At 40.1% G+C, this 12297-nt stretch overlaps 1 pseudogene; it reads left to right on the top strand.

The window, feature by feature from the left end:
• The first annotated feature begins 9657 nt into the window (after positions 1–9657).
• On the top strand, positions 9658–11166 carry LOC102772398 (annotated as a pseudogene).
• The last annotated feature ends 1131 nt before the right edge of the window (positions 11167–12297 follow it).

Below are 12297 nucleotides of genomic sequence, written 5' to 3'. Positions count from 1 at the left end.
CCTTCCTGTGGTTCTGGATGATGTCCGTTCCGTCTTTTAGTTGTATTTTTGAAGTGGTTGTTCGAGGCAGCAAACTCTGGCGTTAATCTATGCCGCCATCTTGGTTTTTTTCCCATTGGCATTTTAGTAGGGATTTCATTGAATCTATAGATTGCTTTGGGTAATATGGACATTTTAGTGATATTGATTCTACCAATCTATGAACATGGTATATTCTTTCACTTTTTTATATCTTCCTCTATCTCTTTTTCACCATCCTGTAGTTATCCAAATACATGTATTTTACCTCTTTGGTTAGGTTTATTCCTAAGTATCTTAATTTTTTGTTGCAATGGTAACTGGGATTTCTTGCTTAGTTTCTTTTTCTGAGAGTTCACTATTGGTGTATAAAAATGCTATGATTTTTTGGGTGTTAATTTGCATCCTGCTAAGTTTCTGAATTCTTTTATTAAATCTAGTAGGTTTTTTTGATGAAGTTTTTAGGGTTTTCTATGTACAGTATCATGTCATCTGTGAATAATGAGAATTTTACTTCCTCCTTTCCAATTTGGATGCCTTTTATTTCTTCTTCTTATATGATCGCTATGGCCATGACTTCCAGAACTATGTTGAACAAGAGTGGTGAAAGAGGGCATCCCTATCTTGTTCTTTTTCTTAAGGAAAATGGTTTTAGTTTTTTTTCCCATCGAGTATGATGTTGGCTGTAGTTTTCTTATATATGGCCTTTATTATGTTGAGATATGTTCCCTCTATTCCCACATTGCTGAGAGTTTTTATCAAAAAATGATGTTGCGTTTTGTTGAATGTTTTTTCTGCATTGATTGATATGATCATGTGATTTTTGTCTTTCAATCTATTTATGTGCTGTATCACATTCATTGGTTTGCAGATATTGTACCAGCCTTGCATCACCAGAATAAATCCCACTAGGTTATGATGTATGATCTTTGTAATGTTTTACTGGATCCAATTTCCTTAAATTTTGTTGAGGACTTTAGCAGCTATGTTCATCTTGGATATTGCCCTGTAGTTCTCTTTCTTTGTCTTGTTTTTATCTGGTTTTGGAATTAGGGTAATGCTGGCCTTATAAAAGAGTTTGAAAGTGTTCCTTTCTCTTGAATTTTTTGGAATAGTTTGAGGAGTAGAGGAGTGAGTTCTTTTAATATTTGGTAAAACTCTCCTGTGAATCTGTCTGGACAAGGGCTTTTGTTTATTGGGAATTTTTGTTATTGCTTCAATTTCATCAGTAGTTATCAACCTATTAAGGTTTTCTAATTCTTCCTGATTGAGTTTTGGAAAGTTGTATTTTTTAGAAATATGTCCATTTCATCCAGGTTGTCCTGTTTGTTGGAGTAAAGCCATTCATAGTATTTTTTATGATCCTTTGTATTTCTGTAGGGTCAGTTCACTTCTTTCATTTCTGATTTTGTTTGAGTATTCTCTTTTGTTTCCTGATGAGCCTGGCTAAAGGTTCATCAATCTTGTTTATCCTTTCAAAGAACCAGCTCTTGATCTTTATTTTTTTTAATCTATGCCATTTATTTCCACTCTGATCTTTATTTCCTTCTTTCTACTTACTCTGGGTTTTTCTTGTTGTTCTCTTTCTAATTCTTTAAGTTGTAGTGTTAGATAACTTATTTCCAATTTTTCTTATTTTTTGAGGTAGGCCTGTAGTGCTATGAACTTCCCTCTCAGGACTGCTTTCACAGTGTCCCATAGATTTTGGATTATTGTGTGTTCATTGTTATTTGTTTCTAAGGTGTGTTTTATTTCTTAGGTAAACCATTCATTGTTTAATAGTATGCTATTTACCCTCCATGCATTTGATTGTCATTGAGTGTTTTTATTGTAGCTGATTTCTAATTTCATGCCATTGTTGTTTGAGAAGATGCTTGATATGATTTCAATCTTCTTGAATTTGTAGAGACTTAGCTTGTGTCCTAATATGTGGTCTATCTTTGAAAATATCTCATGTGCACTTGAGAAGAATGTATATTCTATAGCTTTCTGGTGAAATGTTCTGAAGATGCCACTTAGTTCCATCTGTTCTACAGTGTCATTTATGATTGCTGTTTCCTTGTTGATTTTTTTCTAGAAGATTTATCGAGTGATGTCAGTGAGGTATTAAAGTCCCCTATTATGATTGTATTGCTGTCTATCTCTCCTTTGATATCTTCCAGAGTTTGTTTTTTATATTTAGATGCTTTAGTATTGGGTGCATATACATTTACCAGAGTTATCACTTCTTGTTGTATCAATTCTTTTATTATTATGAAGTAGCCTTCCTTATCTCTTGTTAATACCTTCACTTTGGGATCTATTTTGTCAGATATAAGTATTGCTACCCTAGCTTTTTAAAAATTTTCATTTACCCGAAGAGTTTTTTCCCCCCATCCCTTGACTTTAGTCTTGTGAGTCCTTTGTTCTGAGGTGGGTTTCTTTAGGCAGCATATATATGGGTTATGTTTTCTTATGCATTCAGCTACCCTATATCTTTTGATTGGAACATTTAATCCATTTACATTTAAGATGATTATTGATAGATACTTGTTTGTTGCCATTTTTATATTTTATACCTGTGTTCCTTCTTGCCTTTTTATTTCTTCTTTTTACAACAGTTCCTTTAGCATTTCTTGCATTGATGGTTTTGTGGAAATAAACTTTCTTAGCCTTTTTTTTTTTTTTTGTCTGCGAAGCTCTTGATTTCACCTCCAATTTTGAATGATAGACTTACTGGATAGAGTATTCTTGGATTCAGTCCCTTGATTTTCATTAATTTGTATACTTCATGCTATTCCCTTCTTGCCTAATGTGCTTCTATTGAGAAATCAGTTGACGGTCTAATGGGAGATCCCTTGTAGGTATTCCCTGTCTCTCTCTCTGGAAAACTTTAAGATTCTTTCTTTGTCTTTTACGTTTGCCAGTTTAATTATGATGTGTCTTGGTGTCAGTCTTCTTGGGTTCATTTTTTTGGGGACTCTCTGTGCTTCTTGGATTTGTGTGACTTTTTTTTCTCCCAAAGTCAGAGAAGCTTTCTGTCATTATTTCTTCAAACAGGTTTTCTATTCCTTTATCAGTTTATTTTCCTTCTTCCATTCCTATTGTGCAGATGTTTCATTTCATGTTGCCCCAAAGCTTCTTTAGACTCCCCTCCTGCTTTGTAATTATTTTTTCCATTTGCTTCTCTGCTTGGGTGTTTTTTCTACATTTTCTTCTAACTCGCTGATTCTGTCCTCAGCTTCTTCTAGTATATTGTTGAAACCTTCCATTTTGTTCTTTATTGCAGCTATGTCATTCTTCATTTCCTCTTGATTCTTACACATGATGGTGAATTTCTCATAGAGACATTTGAGCAACCTTATAACCATTACTCTGAATTCTTTCTCTGTCAAATTACTTGCCTCTATTTCATTTAGTTGTGTTTCTAGTGATTCATCCTTTTCTTTCTTTTGGGGATTGTTTTTTGTCCCCCCATTTTTATGTTTCTTTGTAATTTTTTCTGTGTATGAGATCAACCTGCTATGCCACCCAGATCTTGGGTTGGTCTATGTAGATGTTTTGTGGGACCCAGTGTTGCATTCTCTCAGGTATCCTGTGCTGTGTTCTAGGGAGGTCCCCTATTTGAGCTACTGGGTTCTCCTGATGCAGTTGGGTCTTAAATGTTATTGCCCCATTTGTGGGTGGAGTATTCTCTCAGTGTGTCTTATTATGTGGCTTGTTCCATATCACATCGTGCCAGCCATTGTGGAGGTGCTTACTGAACAGCACAAAATACAATATGACATGATGTGACACAGAAGGAACAGAACATGAATGTACACAAGACACCTATAATCCCAACAATAGTGACCACCAGAGAAAGAGAATTAGGAAAGAGAAAAGAGAGCAAGAGTGACAGAAAAAAAGGAAAGAAAGACTTGGGGAGAAAATACAACAAAACAAACAAAGAAACCAAAAAATAACAAAGGAAAAACACCCAGATTAAAGGGTTGGGGGCAGAATCTGTAAATTCAGAGCTTGAATAAAGAAGATAAGGTTAAGTTATTTGAGGAATAGGGGGAGGACCACAGTTTATAATAGAGGAGGGAGAAAAGAAATGAGAAGACAAGAAGAAAAAGAAATTGTTTTTGAAAAGTAGAATAGAGGAGAGAACAGATAGGCCTGGATTTAGAAAGTAAAACAAGTTAAAAAATAAGGAGAAGAAAAGAGCAAGAGAAGAGAGAAAAAAAACCCAAGTAGTGAAGAAAAAGGAAAGAGAAGGAGAAATAGAATATGAGCAGGGAAGAGGAAATTAGATCTATATATATAATCTATATATATAAATGGCTAATATGCAAAGTGTCCCCTTGGGAGTTCAACCAGGAGACCAGGAGTTTGATCACTTGCTATGATGTGCACTGACCACCAACGGGCGGCATGGAACATGGCAGGTGACCAGCAGAGGCGGGGCACTGAGGCAGGGAGGGAAGGAGGAGGTGGGGAGGCAGGGAGACAGGGGCGGTGGGGTGGGGAACCGTGTGGTGCAGGTGGCAAGGGAAGGAGGAGGTGGAGAAGCGGTGCGGTGGGGAATCTGATTGGCCCTGATCGCTGGCCTCTGCTTTTATTTCCTCTGTAAAGCTCAAACTGCAGGGTGTGGCAGGCTGTATTCCATGTTCTGAAGCTACTGGGGGAGAAATGGCCATTTAGGTTTGGAAGCCTAAGAAGGTACCAATGCAGAAGTCCTGGCCATATCTCTCTGGCCTGCTTCCCTCCCCCTCAATCATCTCAAGTCTGTGCCTCCCTCCCTTTGCCAAAGCCTCAGGTGAGTGATTGCTACTGAAAAGTCCTGTGTTCTGGGTTTAGAGAATAAAAACAAAGACAAAACAAAACTTAAAACACAATGAAACCACAGCTTTCCCTCCCCCCAGCACTGCACTGCTTTTCCCTCATGATGCTACCTTTTATGGGGCCCATCTTTCACGGCACAGCCTTTCAAGGCTGTGGTCTCAGGTCCAGACTCCCCAGCAGCCAGCAGCCCTGCAGCTTTCACTTTTCACAGTTGAATGTTACGCCTTAGGCCAAGGGATATAGCTCTGGTGCTCAGTCTGGGCCTGGCTTCTACTTTTCTGAGGAAACTGATACTCCTGTAATGCATCTTCCTCTTCTCCCTCTGGGCCGTCGAGCCTGCCATCCCTCTCAAGCCCTGGCCACCCCTACTTCCAGTTTCCAGGCATTTTCCCGTCGTTCTTTGCTATAAGTTGCCTCCTCAGCTGGGCCTAATTTGTTAATTCCAGGTGATGTTCTCCGATTTAGTTGTATTTCCAGTCAGGCCCTGGGACAAGATGCACATGTGTCTATTCGGTCGCCATTTTTTCCTTTCCTATTGTAATTTTTGAATTTCCATGTCTAACTTCCTCACTGGACTATGACCTACTTCAGGTCTGGAAATGTGTGCCTTATTCATTTCTGCATCCTTTGTATGTTGATAATGGTGTTAAAAAATAATTGCTAAATGAATAAAACAGAAATGCTCATAAATGTGTTTTTTGCTAACTGCTAATTGACCAGATGTGTTCTCCTAAAATTTATATGTTGAAGTCCTTACCTTCAATGTGAAGATGAGATCCTTGGGAATTGATTAGGTTCATGAGGTCATGAAGATGGAGCCTGAATGACCTCTTTGCTGGGAAATTAATCCAAAACCCATTTTCTCCTAAGCAGAGGTCTAAAAGTGCCATATTTATAAATTAAGAGCAATTTTCAATTACTTTCCTGTAACTGACTTTTAACATTAGTATTTTTTCCTCTTTATTAGACTCACAGGATAATGAATGGCTCTTCATTTATGTCACCATAGCTACTTAATTTTTTGAATTAGATTTTCAAGAACTCAAACCTGTTTACTTTGTGTGTTTTTATAAAGAATGGGGAATTTACCTGATCAGTTGACCCTGATGAAAGAATAATAGGTAGCATATCTATTTGTATTTGAAGATTTTGTTTTAATATCTTAAAGTCCAGCATACAAGAGACCTTTTCTTGGACTCTTCCCATTGGAAAAGTTTCAGTAAATTGTGTGTTTGAAACCAGAAAAGCATAAGCCAAGTGGTAACCTTCTGATTGATTGCTTGTTTTTTAATTTGGAGAGTCAATTTAATACTCAGAAAGGGGGACACTTTGAGGACTGATTTAAAACAGACCAGATAAGAGAGATGGTCTAACACAGTGGTCGGCAAACTGCGGGTCGCGAGCCACATGCTGCTCTTTGACCCTTTGAGTGTGGCTCTTCCACAACATATCAACTTCTGTGCATGGGCCACGAAGTTTCAATTGCACTGTACATGTGCGCCCACACGTGGTATTTTGTGGAAGAGCCATACTCAAGGGACCAAAGAGCCACATGTGGCTCGCGAGTCGCAGTTTGCAGACCACTGGTCTAACACTTTCCCATCAAGTTGCTTAAAGAATTCCCACTTCAATCTGTGTGTCTGCTTTCTTAGTTTATGTGTTGGTTTATTTCCAAATGAAAACTATGAAAGAGAACAGTATGTTAGTGGTTGTGTTCCATGCTGTCAAAACGCAGAGGTGATGTGATTATGGGATGGTGAATGTTCTCCTTAAAAACAAAAAACAAAATAAACAACAACAAACCCAAAAAGATAAAAGCTAATTCCACAGATTTCAGAGTCATACAATCTGACATTATTAAAATAAAATGGATCAAAATGCACACTAGTGTGCAGGCTCACTAAACAATGCTCTACCCTCAAGCCCTCACTGTTTCATACCTTCCCTACGTGCCTCCTTTATTACTTCTTGGGCATTCTCAATTATTGACTTTAGAAACTCTTTTTTATTGGTCATTATTCTAAAGTTAGCTGGTGAAACATCAAACTGTCCCATTACCAGTGTGAAAAAATATTCATTGAATCAAACTGACAATATCACAGTTTTCCTCTAAGAAAACCTTCTTCAGGTTCTTTTAAAAAAAATATGTTTTTATTTATTTTAGAGAGAGCTATAAACACTGATGAGAGAGAAACATCAATTGGCTGCCTCCTGCACATCTTCCACCAGGGATCCAGCATGCAACCCAGGCATGTGCCCTGACCAGGATTTAAACCAGTGACCTCTTGGTTCATGGATCGATGTTCAACCACTGAGCTATACCAGCAGGCTCCTTCAGGTTCTTCAGCAAGAAAGAAAACCCAAATCCCAGCATGCTGCACCAGCACCAGCACAATATAAATACCACCCATTGAAAAGGTAACAGCTTTTGCAGGAGGGAAACAGACTTGGTACTGAAATGTCTGAAGGAAAGAATGATGGTTTGGTCATACATGGCAAGTACTTGCTAGGATGCCAAGCATACTGGCAACAGACAGCCAGTGGAATCCAAAACTCTTTGGGTTACATTTACAGCACAAATCCAGGCACATGATGGTTGTCTTATATTTACTGCCATATCCTGCCACATCTTTCAGACAAATGACCTCACCAACTTTGCTGTTACAGCACTCAGGTGACCCAGCTGAGTCAGGAAGCAAAGGTGGGTGCAGCTGAAGCTCATCTCACAGCAGACTTATTGCTTTTAAACCCTGCCTTTCTCCTTTGCACTGCATAAGATCCTTAAGAAATTAACTTAAAAACCCATCAATTGAAGAGACTATATCCTCAATTAAAATAATGGTCTCCATTCTGGCCCAAAGTTAGCATCCATTAATAGTTATAATTTGTTGTTAAATTTAGTGATATGTAACATGTTTTCTGTCTAAAATCACTGGTGATCAAAATATTATGCTCAGTTAAAGAGAAGAATGTGTATAATTTCAAAATTCAAACACATTCTGTTACAGAAGAAAATGGCTATACATTTTCTTTAAGAGAGTGGTCAGTCTAGGCCAGCCGTGGGCAAACTATGGCCCCCGGGCCGGCTCCGGCCCGTTTGAAATGAATAAAACTAAAAAAAAAAAAAAAAAAAAAAGACCGTACCCTTTTATGTAATGATGTTTTCTTTGAATTTATATTAGTTCACACAAATCCTCCATCCATGCTTTTGTTCCAGCCCTCCGGTCCAGTTTAAGAACCCATTGTGGCCCTCGAGTCAAAAAGTTTGCCCACCCCTGGTCTAGGCCCACAGAGTTCTCTGGTTATTAGCAAGAGCTCCATAACAGCCCTGGCCAGTGATGGCTCAGTTGGTTGGGCGTCATCCCGTGCAATGAGAGTTTGCCAGTTTGATTCCTGGTCAGGGCATATGCCCAGGATGTGGGCTTGATCCCCAGTAGGGGGTGTGCAGGAGGCAGCCTATTGATGTTTCATTCTCACATTGATGTTTTTCTCTCCCTCTCCCTTACTCTCTTTCAAAAAAAATCAATAAAAAATATATTTTAAAAAGAATTCCATATAAAGCAAACCCTGGGATGGCATTTCATTTCTATCCCCTTTCAGATTTCTCTAATTTTCTTCAAAAGAGGCCTTTTAAATGTATTAAAAATTACAACCTAGTAAAATGTCAAAGACAGGCTGAGCACCCATACTTAAACCTAGGCTCTCTGTAATTTGACTCCTACAAATAAGGATACTATTGAGGAGATGTTTGATTAATTATGAGGAGAGTCAAGTTTAAGTCACCCTGATGCAATTACTGATGCATTTAATTAAATCATGTACAAAGGCATTAAATATTTCAGCAAAGTCTCTTAAAAAACACTAATATGAAATGACTTTTTCAGTAAATGGTATTTAGCTGTGTTGGAGGGTAGAGCAGACATAGCATCTGCAGGTTTAATTAAATGTTTGCTTAACCATATAAAAAGACAGTGATATATCTTTATAGCATCTGGCAGCTTCACCATCCTCCAGTCATTCTTTAATTAGTATGCTGGTGAATTTAATAGAAAATGGCTTTAACTTAGGAGCAGATGGCTCTTCTGAGTGACAAGGGAACAGGAATTTCTGTCATGTTTACTTCTTAGTATGTAGCTTTCTAGTCTCAAGATCCCTTCAGAGCACAGGCCTGATGGAATCAGCAGGTTTAGCATATTCTATAGGGTTTAATAGCTTCTGAAAGCAACCACTTCTGAATTTTGTTTAGTTAAAATAGTCTGACTCATGAGCTTCCAAAGATGGTTTTCCTTTGCCTCTCTGAGTCATTTCTTCTATTTTTTTTTTAAATTTTATTTCTTTTTTTTTTATTTTTTATTTTTTTTATTTTTAGTTAAGGTATTACAAATGTGTCCTTAGCCCCCACCCCCCCATTAACCCTCAACCTCCCCCCCATTTCTTCTATTTTTTGATGAGACTAGTCTTTCAGTTGTTAAAAGAAAAAATTTATCTAAATTTATGTAGTTCCTTTTAGGTAAATAAAAACTGTCTATTGGATCCAATTCAGTCTCACAGTTTTAAAGTTTAGGAAACATGAACCCCATCTCCTTAGAGGGCAATTGGCTTGAGATAAGAAGGGAGGAAAAAACCTTTGCTTTTCACAAATGTATTAGAAATGAAAGAAAAAGATAAGAAAATCTCAAGGAATAAGGAAAATAGTGTTGAAGTCACGCCCTCCCCGCCCCCTTGCCATTCAGAGGCCCCCCGCCGCAAAGTCCATCCTCCTGGTTAGGTGGTGAGCGCCAGGGAGGAACACCTAGGAAGGCAGTGAGCTGTGGCTTAAAAGGGCAGCCCATGCTGGGCCCTTCCTCCCTCCCACGGTCCGCGAGCCTCCGCCCCGCCGCCTGCACCGCTGCCTGGGTGAAACACTGCTGCTCTCAGGCCCAGTCGCAGCCATGGGCTCGGCCCCGCTGCTGGGCCAGGCTGTGGGCAGCCCGCCCCCACTTACCATGGGACAACCCCAGCTTCTTCAAGATGGTGGAAGGCTTCTTCCACCGCGGCGCCAGCATCATGGAGAACACGGTGATAGAGAACCTCAAGACTCGGGAGAGTGAGGAGCAGAAGCAGAAGCAGAAGCAGGTGCACGGCATCCTGACGATCATCAAACCCTGTAACCATGTGCTGAGCCTGTCCTTCCTTATCTGCTGCCACCACTGCTCCTGGAGGTCATCTGAGAGCTACCGGGCCCAGCACAGCCAGCACGGCACACCTCGCAAAGGAGTTATTTCTTAGAGCACTGATGTGAGTGTAGATGAAGTAAAAGCTTTCGCTTCTCTGATGACACATGTGCGCAGTGGTTGATGTCCCTTTTAGGGGCACCAAAGCTGGTGTTAACATCAATCCCAAGAACTATACTGATAATGAACTGGAAAAGATCACAAGGAGGTTCATCATGGAACTGGCAAAGAATGGCTTTATTGGTCCCAGCACTGTTATGTCTGCCTCAGGCACGAGCATGGGTGAGGCAGAGATGTCCTGAATTGCTGACTTCTATTGTAGCACCATAGGCACTATATTAATGCCCATGCCGGTGTCACTGGTAAGCCCATCAATCAGGGTGGAGTCTAAGGGCAGATTTCTGCTTCTGGCGGGGGTGACCAGACCAATGGACGCAGACACCAGGGGGTGAGGGAATGTGTGAGGGGTTGGTGAGACAATGGGGGGATAAGAACACATATGTAATACCTTAATCAATAAAGAAAAAAAAAATCCTGGGCTTCTCCAAAGCAAAACTTTATGAAGGAAGCATCTTAGAAGCCGACTGTGACATACTGATCCCTGCTGCCATTGAGAAGCAGCTGACCAAGTGCAATGCACTCAGAATCAAAACCAAGATCATTGCTGGAGATGGCTGATAGACCAACACCTCCAGAAGCTGATAAAATTTGTATGGAGAGAAACATTATGGTTATTTCAGATCTCTACTTGAATGTTAGAGGAGTGACAGCATCGTACTTTGAGTGGCTAAAGAACCTAAATCATGTCAGTGCTGGCTGTTTGACCTTCAAATATGAAAAGGATTCTAACTACCACTTGCTCATTTCTGTTTAAGAGAACTGGAAAAGACATTTGGAAAGCACAGTGGAACTATTCCTGTTATATGCACAGGAGAGTTCAAGTCAGGATATCAGGGGCATCTGAGCAAGACATTGTGTATTCTGGTTAGCTTACATTATGGATTGCGTGGGCAGGCCAATCATGTGCACAGCCATGAAGTATAGACTGGGATTGGACCTGAGAAGAGATGCCTACATCAATGCCATTGAGAAAGTGTACAGTGAAGCTGGTGTGACCTTCACGTAGATGGATTGTAGCTGATTTCTTTACCATCCTCTTCAACTCTTCATCTGTAGACCTATCACAAATTTGCATGTAATCACAGAGATCTTTTTCTCCCATTACTTATTTAGGTAATGGACACCATTCTCAAAAAGTCAGTCCAGATTAGCCCCTTAAATAAAAGAAACTAAGGTTAGGGAATCATGCACAAAGCTGAAAGTACATGCCAGAGAGACATTTGGGTATTTTGCTTCTAAATGAAAAGTCCCTTCTATCTAGCTGCACTGTCTTGCTCCATGGTTGCTTCCCAACAGTCAGAGTTGTGGCCCAGGAAAGCACTTGTTGTTCAAAACCAGTTAGTTGCTTGTTGCTTCAGCTCTCTGGACAAGTCTAAGGCATGCTGTAACTTTGACATGTTTAAGAAGCAGGTGTGTGGCATTTTCAGAAGATAGCATGGTTCTCAAGTGAGTTATTGGTTTTTATATCAGCAAAAGAACTCAGTTTTATAGATTGCAAGTAAAATAAAAGTCGTTTCTCTTTATGCATTTTGTTTTATTAAAATAAACACATGCTGCTATAATAAAACTAGAGGTCTGATGCATGGATTCGTGCACCGGTGGGGTCCCTCAACCTGGCCTGCACCTTCTCACAATCCAGGATCCCTTAGGAGATGTTGGACTGCTGGTTTTGGCCCAAACCCCGCAGGGCAGGCAGCCGGGGCATCGGCTGAAACCGGCAGTCTGACATTCCCCAAGGGATGTAGCAGTGCACTAAGTGGAGAGGGTCAGGGAGGAGCCTGAGCTGGACTGGGTGCTGTGCCGCTCCCTCTCATCCCTTCCTCACTGCGCCTGCTGCCGCTACTGCTCGGTAGCACTGCCCTGGAGGTGGGAGAGGCTCCTGCTGTCTTAGCTACACTTGCCAGCTGTGAGCTGGGCTCCTTCATTGAGCATCTGCCCCCTGGTGGTCAGTGAGCATCATAGTGACCAGCTTGACTGGTCGTAATGGTTGCTTAGGCTTTTATATATATAGATTGCCTTTAGTCATTTAATAAGCCAAATCTTTTTTTTTTTTCAAATTTTATTTTTTATTACAAAGGGTATTACATATGTGTCCATTTTTTTCCCCGCCCTAGACAGTCCCCTACATGAGCTACTT

The sequence above is a fragment of the Myotis davidii genome, unplaced genomic scaffold (genome assembly GCF_000327345.1).
Source record: "Myotis davidii unplaced genomic scaffold, ASM32734v1 scaffold421, whole genome shotgun sequence".
Lineage (NCBI taxonomy): Eukaryota > Metazoa > Chordata > Mammalia > Chiroptera > Vespertilionidae > Myotis > Myotis davidii.
The sequence above is the reverse complement of the archived record's forward strand: the minus strand, read 5'-3'. Positions and strand labels throughout refer to the sequence as shown.